The sequence below is a fragment of the Heterodontus francisci genome, chromosome 12, assembly GCF_036365525.1.
Source record: "Heterodontus francisci isolate sHetFra1 chromosome 12, sHetFra1.hap1, whole genome shotgun sequence".
Lineage (NCBI taxonomy): Eukaryota > Metazoa > Chordata > Chondrichthyes > Heterodontiformes > Heterodontidae > Heterodontus > Heterodontus francisci.
In genome coordinates, this window is record NC_090382.1 from 31,999,332 (window position 1) to 32,011,538 (window position 12,207).

Below are 12,207 nucleotides of genomic sequence, written 5' to 3' on the forward strand. Positions count from 1 at the left end.
CCTGCACCCCCCTCAAAACTCTTCATTTCTCTGACTGGCTTCTTAGGCCTTTGCCCTCTTCAACCCAACATAGATGGCTTCAACTGTTTCTTCAACCAGCCCTACGCTCTTGAATTCCCTCCCTATGCATCTCAGTCTCGCTACCTCCTCTTTTCAAGTCTTCCTTAAAACCCCTTCTTTGCCCAAGCTTTTGGTCACCCTTCCTAATCCTTGACTTTGTGAGGTGTCTTGGGAAATTTTTCTAATATTGTAATATTCCCTGATCCCTAAAGCTAATCAAGCAAAACCCCAAAATATAAAGTAGAAAATAAAAACTCAGAAATACTCAGGTCTAGCAGCATCTGTGGAGAGAAAAACAGAGTTCATGTTTCAGGTTTGTGACTATACATCCATCTCCAAGTCTCCAATATTCAATTCTGGCCTCCTGATCCCCACAGGCAATTTCCCCTTCCACCACTCACATCCCCCAGAGCTTCAGCAGCACAGGGTGCCTTCTGAAATAATCATCTCTGTCTTTATAGCCACAAACAGATGTTTTATTCAGTTCCTTTTTTGTAGGAGTTGATCAACTTAAACTCAAATGGTGAGAATTTGGCACACATTCCACTGCACTGTAGGGGAAATAGTTTCTTCGAAGTGAGAATCACTTGAAGTTTTTAAAATGCTCACATCTAAGTGAAACAGACTAACCACCTACATCTGTATCATCTATCCTCAGTATTTATAGTATTTGAATTGCATAGAATTTACAGCACACAAATAGGCCATTTGGCTTAACTGGTCAATGCTGGTGTTTATACTCCACTTGAATCTCCTCTTCTCCTTCATCTAACCCTACCAGCATATCCTTCTATTTCTTTCTAATGTGTTTATCTATCTTCTCCTTAAATGACTCTATGCTATTCGCCTCAATTGTGCTAGGCGGTAGCGAGTTCCCTATTGGATTTGTTCGTGGCTCATAGTTTTGGTATCCCCACAAGTGGAAACATCTCTGTCTATCCTATCAAACTCTTTCATAATCTTAAAGACCTTAAACAGGGAACTCCACCTCCAACATCCACCCCTCCTTCCCTCCAACAGCTTCTATTTTCAAGGGAAAAGAACCCCAGACTATGCAATCTTTCCAGATAACCTCTTCAAGCATTCTTGACCCTAATGAAATTTTCCAAGTTTTTTGCATAATTTAGAATCCTAAAACCTCGATTAATCTTGTGGCTCTTCTCTCAAACTTCTGCCAATACATGCATGCACTTTGTTATGAGAATTTCCATAATTTTATTAAAGCTTGGGGTTCTATATTTTTAAAAAACTGAAAAGGATTTCAGTGGACACTAGAACATCTGGAGATAGCTGAATTTTATGGATGTTTTGAAAGGAAGTTCAACAAAACTTGAACTGATAAACAAGGACTGGAAAGCAGGTCATTTCAAGGAAACTAGTAGGGGATTTGACCTCAGAGCTACCCTCTGCTGTGACAAGAGAGAATTTATGACTTGGCATGTGACTTGTTTCTGGAAGGTTTTGGTTTCATTTTTGAACTTTAAAAGCCAATGGGTTTGGACAAAAGCAGGCAACTGGAATTTTATTTTGACCTGCTTGGAGATCAGAAGAATAACCAAAAACGTATTACCTCTCTAGAAAGAATCCTTGCTCTTGAAAAGCAAAAGCTTGTATGAAGAGGTACTGTTGCCTCCTGCATTTTTGAAAAATCCCTGAATTTATAGAAATCTTGCATCTTCAAAAAAGGACTTTTGCATTGAATGTGAGAACTGACACCCGGTGAACTGGTTTTTGGATGTATGTGCGTGTGCATGAGGGCTAGGAAAAAATAAGGAGCTTTAATATCTCAATTCATATATAGATTTACTTCATTATTGGTTAAGACTTGGTTTTATAATAAACAGATAATTTTGTTGTTGATTAAAGAAACCTGGTTGGTGTGCTTTATTCTGGGGACAAATAGAGTATCTAATTGGCTGTTTTAGTAAGTGGGAAACTTTACTGATATCCTGTGACCTGTGGAGAAGTGGGACTGAATTATCAGTGCACTCCTCCTGCCTTGGTCGTAACAACTTCTAGAGGTAGGGTGCTCAAAGTTTTACAGGAAATTCCAAATTTGGATTTACCGCTGATTTGCACAAGGTTATAAGTTAAATATATATTATAAATAAGTTAGGCATGCATTGATGTACTAATCCAAGATATATTTTATTAAAATATTAGGGAAATCATCCTAATGCTGTCCAATGAAACTCCTTGAATAGATTGTATGGAGCTGTGTTTTGTTCATACAGGAGATGGACATAGTCGGTTTAGATTACTGGATGCATCTGTATGGTTACTATTATCCATATGGATTCATGATAAATACCAAATCCTCCAGCATCCAAAGAACCTTCCTGTTCCCCAAGAATTGTCAATTCTCCAAGTTCCAATATCACCATTCACTCTCCCCAATACCCCATTCCTTCTCTACAATAATTATTGTGACAGATAGGAGTTCTGCACATTTCAAATAATAGTCTATGACCTCAAAAATACACAGTTGTAGCCTGGTCAAGTTCCAGCATATGCCCACCTGCATCCAATGCTGCTAAAGAATCCAGCAAAGTCTGTGTTCAGTGGGGATGGGAGGTGGACAGGAGAAGCAAGCATACTTCGTGTGGGGGGGGGGTGGGGGGGGGGGGATGCGGGCGGTGATGGACAGACAGGAGAAATAAATCTTTGATACTGGGGGGGGGGGGGGGGGTGGGCAGGGCAGACAAATGGAAGAAGGAACCCTTGATATTTGGCAGAGGTGGGCGGTGGGGGGTTGGGGTTGGTGGTAGCAGACAGACAGGAGAAGCAAGTCTTTGAAATTTGGGTGGGTGGGAGGAAATCTGGTGCTTCCCCCAAAAAAAGGGCCAAGTACAGTGGCTGACTGGGCTGCTGTACCTACCCCAGTAACAATGTATGTTGCCCCTCCTAGTCGCCTTAGTAAGGGGGGTACTTTTAAATATTAAAATGATTTGATCTTCAGAGTCATGACCTTGACCCCGGTCTTGACTTCTACATTGGCCCATTATCACCAGGGTGAAGTGCCTTGGGATGCTTTTACTATGTTAAAGATGCTACATAAATGCAAGTTATCTTTAGATGGACAATATGGTGACAGGTTGTTCCAGTGGGACCACTTGCTTTGTCCTGAAATTAACCGACATCAGGTAAAGAGCTTAGTCACATATGCAAATACATTTGGTTCTACATTGGATGAAGTTCAGGAATCCATTGTCAACTGTTTTTAATTGGATGCAGGTGGTGGGCATTAACTGGGGATTCTCTTGTGTCCCTATAAAAAAAGAACAGACTGAAACTTTGGTGGTTGGGTTAGGAGGTATATGTTTGTAATGTGTAACTTTGTAAATAAATGCTCATAAAAATGTGTAAAGATTGACTTCAGTTCTATTCCTCACCACCAGACTTTCTGGAATATACCATGGTAGGAGAAGATGGTTGCCTAACAGTGAAGGTTGAAAATGTATTGTGTCCAATTCTGAGCATCACACTTTAGGAAGGATGAGAAGGCTTTAGAGAGGGTGCAGAAATGATTTACAAGAATGATTCCAGGATTACATGACTTCAGTTACAAGAATAAAGTATAGAATCTGGGGCTGTTCTCCTTAGATAAGAGAAGGCTGAGAGGAGATTTGATAGAGGTGTTCAAAATCATGAGGGATCTAGTCAGAGTAGATAGAGAGAAACTGTTCCCATTGGCAGAAGGGTTGGGAACCAGTGGACATTGATATAAGGTGAATGGCAAAAGAACCATGAGTGAAAACCTTGTTATGCAGCAAGTGGTTAGGATCTGGACTGCACTGCCTCGGAGTGTGATGGAAGCAGATTCAATCGTGGCTTTCAAAAAGAAATTGGATAAGCTCCTGAAGAGAAAACCATTTGCCAGGCTATGGGGAAAGGGCTGGGGAGTGGGACTAGTTGATTTGCTCTTGCAGGGAGCCAGCATAGACACGACAGGCTGAATGGCCCCTTTGTGTGTTGCAGCCATTCCATAATTCTATGAAACTTAGTAAAAGATGTTCAGGCAGAAACCTAAAATTCTAGTGGCTAGTGAGGAAAATGGCAGAAAGCAAAGGTAAATTGTTAGGGTATGATTACCTTCCAATGATTACCCTCTGAAGCATATGACCAGTGGAAGAATGAAGTGGATATGTAGACATGGGTTACATCCCTTCCAAAGAAAAAACAAGGTATGGCCTTGACATTATTGCTTTCTACAAGAAGTATAACCAGATGTAAAGTATTTTGTGAGATGAATAGTGATGAAGGATTGGACCTTAGTTCTTGGATGAAGTCTACAAGAAAAATGGTCTATTAACTGCCTATGAGGCATGGTCAGAACTTGATAGATTTCGGAAAATGATGAGCATTCCAGAGAATATATCATGGACTTTAACAGGGGGTTGTAAAAAAGATTGGCAAAATTCACTTTGGAGAGCCGTAGATCAGAACTAGCATTGAAATTACTGCATTGTGCCAATGTGGCTTACACGGACAGGCAACTGATTATAACTGGTGTTCTATTCTCGGAGAAGGAGACCCTATTGGAACAGATGTCCACTGCCTTAAAAAAATTCCTTTGGAAATAGTCATTTCCTTCAGCCTTCATGGAACAAATGAGACATTCCAGGATGACACAAAGAATTGAAGGCTCAGTGATTGCCACTTTTTGAAATAGTCCAGATACTGGACATAGGTGTCAATACAATGGAAGGATTAAAGGCAGGAAGCATGAGGATGAAAGCAGATTTGGCTATTACAGCAGAAGACAAAATTCGGACAGCAATAATAGGTGAATGAATCCCAGGAATGCCCAAGGAAGTATTAACATGTGCTTCAGGTGTGACTCGAAGTATCATTATGCAGTGAATTGCCTAAAGTGATGAGGCAGGGTCCTCGAAATGACACAAGACAGAGAATTCTGAGGTAGAGGGTGAAGATAATGATGAATCCGAACAAATTGTACTGGTCACAAAGAGCTTTAGTCCTCTAATGAATGGACTCTTTTAACTGTGCACTACTCGATTATGCTTGCAATTTGACAGTATGTGGAACAGATTGTTTAAAATGTTATCTTGATTCACTAAGTAGTGAGGATCAACGCAAGGTTAAGGATTATAAAAGTACTACTTGCTTTAGGTTTGGTGATGACAACACATCGAGGTCACGAAAGAGAGTTGTAATTCCATGTAAAATAGCTGGAGTAAGCCATTTTATAAGTACTGATATAGTTTCGAAGTGAGATACCTCTGCTGTTGGGTTAAACCTTCTATGAAAAAGGCAGAAATGAAGCATGACTAGAGCAGGGTAAAGCAATTATTTTAGAAGAGATTAATAAGAATTGTGAAATCTATAAAAAGTATTGGAGAATACCGCCTCATCCTTGTGACTTCGACAAGGAATTAAAGGTATAGGACAAAGACAGAAATATGTTCATCCTATATTTTATACCTGGTGACCAGATTGAGTCTTTCTACAATAATACATAGTAAGGACAAAAAGGTTTTATAAACAAAATTATGGAGAAATTGATAGGAAAACTGAACTTTCTGACTGAAATTAAGGGGAATTTCCCAATGAGGAGTTCAGATTCATGTGTGAAAATTTGAACATCATGGTCATGAATACCGCACCTGAAAGTTCTTTTAGCAATAGACTTTATGAAAGGAATCATGTGGTTATCAATGAAATGCTGCATAAAGTTTTAGCTGATGAACCAAACTACAAGTTGACAACTGTTCTTGCATGGGCGGCTCATTCAAAGAATTCACTCCAGATGGTTGGAGGTCTCGGAGAAAATTCGGACACCACTGAGGTATCATATAAGACCATCTGAGATGAATTTCAATTCAGAAGATTTAATATACTATACAGGAGAGGGTCATGGGTATGGAAAGGCCCTGGTAAGGTAATAGGTCACGTTGGTAAGACAGTATTTGTCAAACATGGTAATCAAACTATTAAAGTTCAATCATCATGATTAATCAAAATTTATTACAGAATCTTTGACTCTGAGCAGCTGATAGAAGTAAATGAGGCACCTTATACCTCAAAAGCTCATGTGTTTTGTGATAAAGGTCCAGAGGAACAGAATATGGTAGATCAAGGGCTGGATAGTGGTAATGTGAGTGATCATGGCTCACTGGACAGAGCTATCACATCCAAAGGCCAGTTGCTCAGAATGCATAATTGGGTGGCATATATTCCAGAGGGGTCTAGAGAATGAAGTGATGCAACAATTGTAGGATGTGCAGGTAAACCTACAGTCAAGTTTAAATTTTGGTTGAATGTTCAGGATGATGGCCAAGAAGTGAGATCCATGGACTGGCAGAATGGGGTGAAAGAGTGGAGCGTAAGAAAGCACATTGAGTCCGGACAGGACGCATGTGTCAAAAAACGATCACGTACCACAGAAAGAGCCTCCAATAGTGTGAGAGGGAGATCTTGCAGTAGTAATCCTGGCAGATATAAAGGTAGAAGTAGAGTTTGTAGCTTGAATAGATTACACATATGAAATAAAGACCACAGAACAGTCTCACAACAAAAGTAGAAGTCCTCATGACAATGAAGTTTTAGTGGCTGCCAATAAACTTGAGGATAAATTAATAAGAGAGGCAAAATAAAGGGAATTAGTTGGAGAGAATTAGGAATTTATTCTGCGGTACCAGATATCAGGCAACCAGCTTTGTAATATAGGCAAATTTGTACTGAAAATGAGACTTGTAAGGCTAACACGAGGTTAGTTGCTAGTGGTTTTCAAGAGTGACTGGATGATACAGATGTTAGAGTGGATTCTCCCACAGCACGAAAAGTAATCTTCAAAATCTTTTAAACTCTTTTGGCCACATATTCACGGGTGTGTAGGTCAATCAACATAAAAGCTACATTTCTGCAGGGTGATTCTTTTCAGAAAGAAGTGTTTCTGAAACCTCCCAAAGATGCAGAAGGAAAACTATGGAAACTAAACAAATGTATCTATGGCCTGAATGATGCCTACAGGATATGATATTTTTCATTGACATCTGTTTTTCTATAGAAAGATTGTATGTTCAAGTAAAAGCAGATCCCACAATGTTTCATTGGTATTATAAAGGGAAACTTTCTGGCATTGTCATGATGCATTTTGTTGATTTCTTATGGGGTGGTATTGTGGAATTTGAGAAAGGTGTTATGAATAAGATTAGAGTAGAATTTAAAATTAAGAGTTCGTCTTATGGGGCTTTTAAATATAATGGTTTAGCTATTAAGCAAAGTAGGTCTTGAATAACTTTAAATCAGCAATCCTATTTAGAGAGTGTTACTGTCATCCCAGTTAATCATACTAGGTCATCACAGAAGGATGATTTTATATCCAAAGAAAAGACAGAGCAATTGCAAAGCATAATCGGTCAATTGAACTGGTTGTGCATTCAGACTAGACCAGATGCTAGTTTTGGTGTGTTGGAGTTAAATACTATGATGAAACACCCTAAAGTAGAAAATGTTTTAAAGGAAACATTAAGAAAGTTAAATCTGGACAAATGTATACTTAAGTTCCCATTCTTATGTGACCCAAAGAACATGAAGCTAATCATTTTTAGTGATGCTTCACGTACTAATCTTCCTGATGGATATTCTAGCGCAGCTGGTTTCACAATATTTCTGATGGGTGAGAATGGGAAATGTTGTCCTTTAGCTTGGGAAGCTATTAATAAAAAGGGTACTTAAAAGTACTTTGGCTGCTGAAACACTGGCTCTCATGAAGATTTTATTTGTCAAATATTTTAAGTGAGATCCTGTACAATGGGCATACTGAAGATTGTATCTTGTGGGGTAATGTACACTCTACGAAAAAGTGTGAGTGAAAAAAGATTATGGATTGCCCTTGCTGGCTTGAAACAAATGCTGGAGAGAAAGGAAATCTCTAAAATTAAATGGTTGGATGCAAGTCATCAACAGTCAGATTGTTTAAAAAAATGCGTGTTTGAAGAAATTGTTAGGTCTTACAATGTAATGTTTTGTACAGAATATGGAGGTCTTTGATTTAATTTGTTCTGAAATTTTGGTTGTACATCTATTTTTTTTTTAGTACTTTTTTATTTAAAGAGGGAGAAGGGAATCTGTTCATTGTATATTCATTGCATGCAGGTGGTTGGCATTAACTGGGGATTCACTTGTGCCCCAATAAAAAGGAAAAGACTGAAGCTGTGGTTGTTGGGTGAGGAGGTGTTTGTTTATAGAGTCATAGAGTTGTTTACGGCACAGATAGAGGCCATTCGGTCCATTGAGTCCATGCTGGCTCTCCATGGAGCTATGCAGTCAGTCCCGCCCTTAACCTGCCGTGCATTTACTTAGTTACAAATGTCACTCGCTTGTATAAAACAGTACTTCGCATGCCCTCCCCCAACCACCCTTTCAAATCAAGGAAGAACAAGATTATGGACCACTGAAAGTATTAGTCACTTATTTTTCGCCTAACATTCCCTTCTCCCTTTCTTCATTGTTGCTGAAAGGAGGGGAGTGAGGGGAGGAATTAGCCAGGGATCATCATCCAGTGACTCTTCCTGGAAAGTGTTTGTCTGTGAGGATAGGACTGGCTTTGGTTATGATGCTTCATACTCGAATGGTCTGCTGACACACTGGGCCCGATTTTAACTCTGAATAGGTTTGGAGTGAGTTGCAATCGGGCTCACTAGTATTGTTTCTGGATTCCATCTGAAGATCAGTCAGTTGTGCCAAGAACTGGGCTCCTTGGAAATAATCCCCAGTAAGAGAGCCCTTGGGGAGAGGATTTTGCGAAGCGGTGGAGAATATGTATCTCTAAATAAAAGCATATAAAAGTGCAGAAAGATTGATTCTGTTTCTACCCTTCACCACCTGGCTTTCTGGAGTATAACATCCATTACTTAATTTTTCAAGCTTTCCAAAGACACATACTGAAGCCCAATTTTGAGCTTCAAAGAATTTGAGAGGTACATCACAAGGAGTGTGCTCCCCAGTTCTTTTCAGCCCATTATGATAGAGTCTGGAAACACTCTACTGGTAGGCAATACCTCACATACAAGTTATGTTATAACAGTGATCCACTTTTAATATTATTGAGAGAGTTAAATAATGTTGTACCTTGTATTTTCTATATCTGAGGAGGTGTACGTTAAAAATTCTGTCATTAAGTGAAACCTGATATATTGACTTTCTGCTACTGTCTACTTTTTACTTTTAATATGCCTCATTCGTAGTTTGTAGCTTATGTTGCACAGTCTGGGAGAGTGTTTGTTCTTCCACGACTTGACGCCTAGGAGAACATGAAAGTGCTTGTGTCAATTCATAGGCTAACTATAGTAACAAGGAACGCCACCATCCCGCTCTACAGTAACAAAACTTGCATTTATATAGTTCCGTTAATGTGGAAAAATGTCCCAAGGCACTTCAGAGTTAATCTGACAGAAGTCGACTCTGAGCTAAAGATATTATGAAGGATGATCAAAAGCTTAGTCAAGTGGTGGGTTTTGAGAAGCAGTCTAAAGGAGGAGATTGTAGTGGAAAAGTGAAGGGGGTTTAGGAGAGGAATTCCAGAGCATGTGGCCTAGGCATCTGAAGACACAGCCACCAATGTTGGAACGAAGGGAGGGAGGTTTACAGAAGAGGCTAGAGTCAGAACAACAGAATGTTTGGGAAAGCTCTGCTACTTACTATCCCCAACATCACTATTCCCACTTTCTCTTTAAAAAAATTGTCTTTTCCCCTCTTGACTGGAGGAGGTTACAGAGATAGGGTGGTTCAGAGAGGCTGGGTGAGTTTTCAGAGAGAGAGAGTGTTGTAGGAGCAATCTATGGTTGAATAGCAGCTGACAGTCATTGCCAGAAAGAATAAATGGCCAGTTTGACACAGTAACGATGCTAGTGTTACGGAATCTCAGCAATCGTTAGCATCTTTCAAAAAAAAGCTGGACGTTGAAAATTTGTTGCTTTATCGGTTCATCCTATTTCCAGTACATTGACAATGGCTCGAAACTTCCAGTAGAGGGCGCCGGACAGCAGAGCTTGCAATCTGATTGGTGAAAAGTTTGGAGCCGCTACGAAAGTTTGAGTCGAGGGGTTTGAGGCTCGTCCAACAGTGTGTCCGACACCGCCAACCTGACAGTGGGGGGTGGGGATCGGACGAGCTCGCAATCTCAGCGACAGAACCCTATGTATATATAGAAAAGAAAATCAGTCATGACTGGTGCCAGTGAACCCTTTAAAATTGGGACACTTTATGGGACCTTCCAAGAGATGTGAACGCCTAGGGATCTTACAGTGACATTTAAATCCTTCTCCTGCTTTTATCCCACCAACAGATTCTCGAAATTAACAACCCCTTTCATAAAATATATATGTACTGACAGTTACAAACGCTCCAGATTTTTTTGTGTGTTTTAGTATGGGAGCCTTACTTGTAAAGTTTGGACCAGCGCAGCGATGGTTTGTTTTATTGCAAGAGTGAAAGCTTTATGGAAAGCCGTTTGAACTGGTGGGTGCAGACATTGTGGGGTAAGTTGTTTTATTTTAAGATAATTGGTGTGTTCACGTCATGTAAGCAGAAGAGAATGTGTGTGTGAGAGTGAGAGAAAAACAGATGGCTAGGCAGACATAGTGAGAATAGATAGAACTGGACAGTGAGAAAAGCAGACTAAATCAAGGGTGGGGGATGAGAAAGAGAATAAAATAGAAGCAAAGAGGTGAGATAGAAGACGAGTGAGAATAGAGGGAAGCTAAAACAAGGAAACAGAGATACAGAGAGAGGAGACCAGAGACAGAAGCGGAAAGGAGAGTAGGATGAACACAGAGACTAAGAAGGTGAGAGGAAACAGATTAACAGAAATGAGAGAGACAGAAAGAGTGAGACATATCAGTGAAAGAACAGAGGGAGAGAAAGGAATACAGAAAGTGACAAGAGAAGGAACCCCAGAGCAAGGGGAAGATCAGGAGTTAAGGTAAAGTTTTCCAATCTCTTTGGCACCTCTGGATAATGTAAATTTATTGCAACTGGGTACAATCGAGTATAAAGGAGGTCCTTTGCCTAATGCCCTGGAAGTGGAAAGTTTTAAGCCCTGCACATAAAGTCACTATACTTGCAAGATGTATTTTAAATAATGCTGAAAAACACTCAGCAGCCAGGATTAGCTGTAATTTCTGCACTTCAGCTTTTGTTGTTCAACGTGTCTGTAAAAGAAAACCACCCAAATTTTCTTTTCTTTCTATTTGGTTAGGTACCAATACTAATGTTTAGAAAAATATGTTGGAAATCTAAGAAGTAGAGTTTCTATAAAGCTGCCTTTCAGTGATTCTAAGAGTTTGCCAGAGAGGAATAGGCTACAGACAGAATGTCAATTTAAATCTATGTTATATAAGAATGTGCTACACTGAAGGCAGTGGGGTATGTGAGAGTGTTATTATGAGGGGTGCAATACAGTTACAGTGAGGGATGTGGAGTATATGAGAGTTACAGTGAGGATTGTGGGGAATCTGAAAGATTGTTACTGTGAAGGATGTAGGGCATATTAGAGAGTGATATGTACATAATATATCAGAGGATTACAGTGAAGCTTTAAAGTATATCAGAATGCTACAGAATGTTGTGTGTTATATCAATGTTACAAGACCAAATGCAGGAGATTCTAGACAGTTACAGTGAAGCTGTGGTGTATATCTGGCAGTGTTACCGTACAAGGCATGGTTATGGCATAACAGACTTACAATTAGCACAATGGTTATATTAAAGAACGATACAGAGTGGGACCCAAGACATATCAAAAGGTTACAATGAGGGATATAAAGTATATCGGAGAGGTATAATGTTTAATATCATAAAATTCTCTACATGTTACCTAAATTGCTTGCAGTTTTTGTAATTAATAACACTTTGAATGTTACATATTATCGCACTATTATATAAATATATGCTAACACTCCATGTACATTTTATAAAAAGAAAGAAAAGCACTTTGGTACATCCTGAGGTCGTGAAAGACGTTATATAAATGTATGTCTTTCTTTCTTTGTAACACCTCTGTGATATACAAACATACCACTGTAAATTCTGTAATATTGCTGTATTATATAATGGCAACACTGTATATTGAAAAAGCTATTATAAACAGTAACACTTCTATATATTATATACAATAACACT

The 12,207-nt window shown here is 39.3% G+C and overlaps 1 protein-coding gene across 4 annotated transcripts in view; it reads left to right on the forward strand.

The window, feature by feature from the left end:
- Nucleotides 1–10,116: 10,116 nt before the first annotated feature.
- Nucleotides 10,117–12,207, forward strand: part of LOC137375800 (fibroblast growth factor receptor-like 1) — a 211,507-nt gene continuing 209,416 nt past the window's right edge. For 2 of the 4 annotated variants that reach the window (XM_068043265.1, XM_068043269.1), the window contains exon 1: nucleotides 10,117–10,565. The gene's annotated coding sequence lies outside the window, so the exon portion shown is untranslated. Of the gene's footprint in view, nucleotides 10,566–10,751; nucleotides 10,872–10,907; nucleotides 11,009–12,207 lie in introns of those variants that run through there. The other 2 variants (XM_068043267.1, XM_068043266.1) reach the window with 2 other exon arrangements.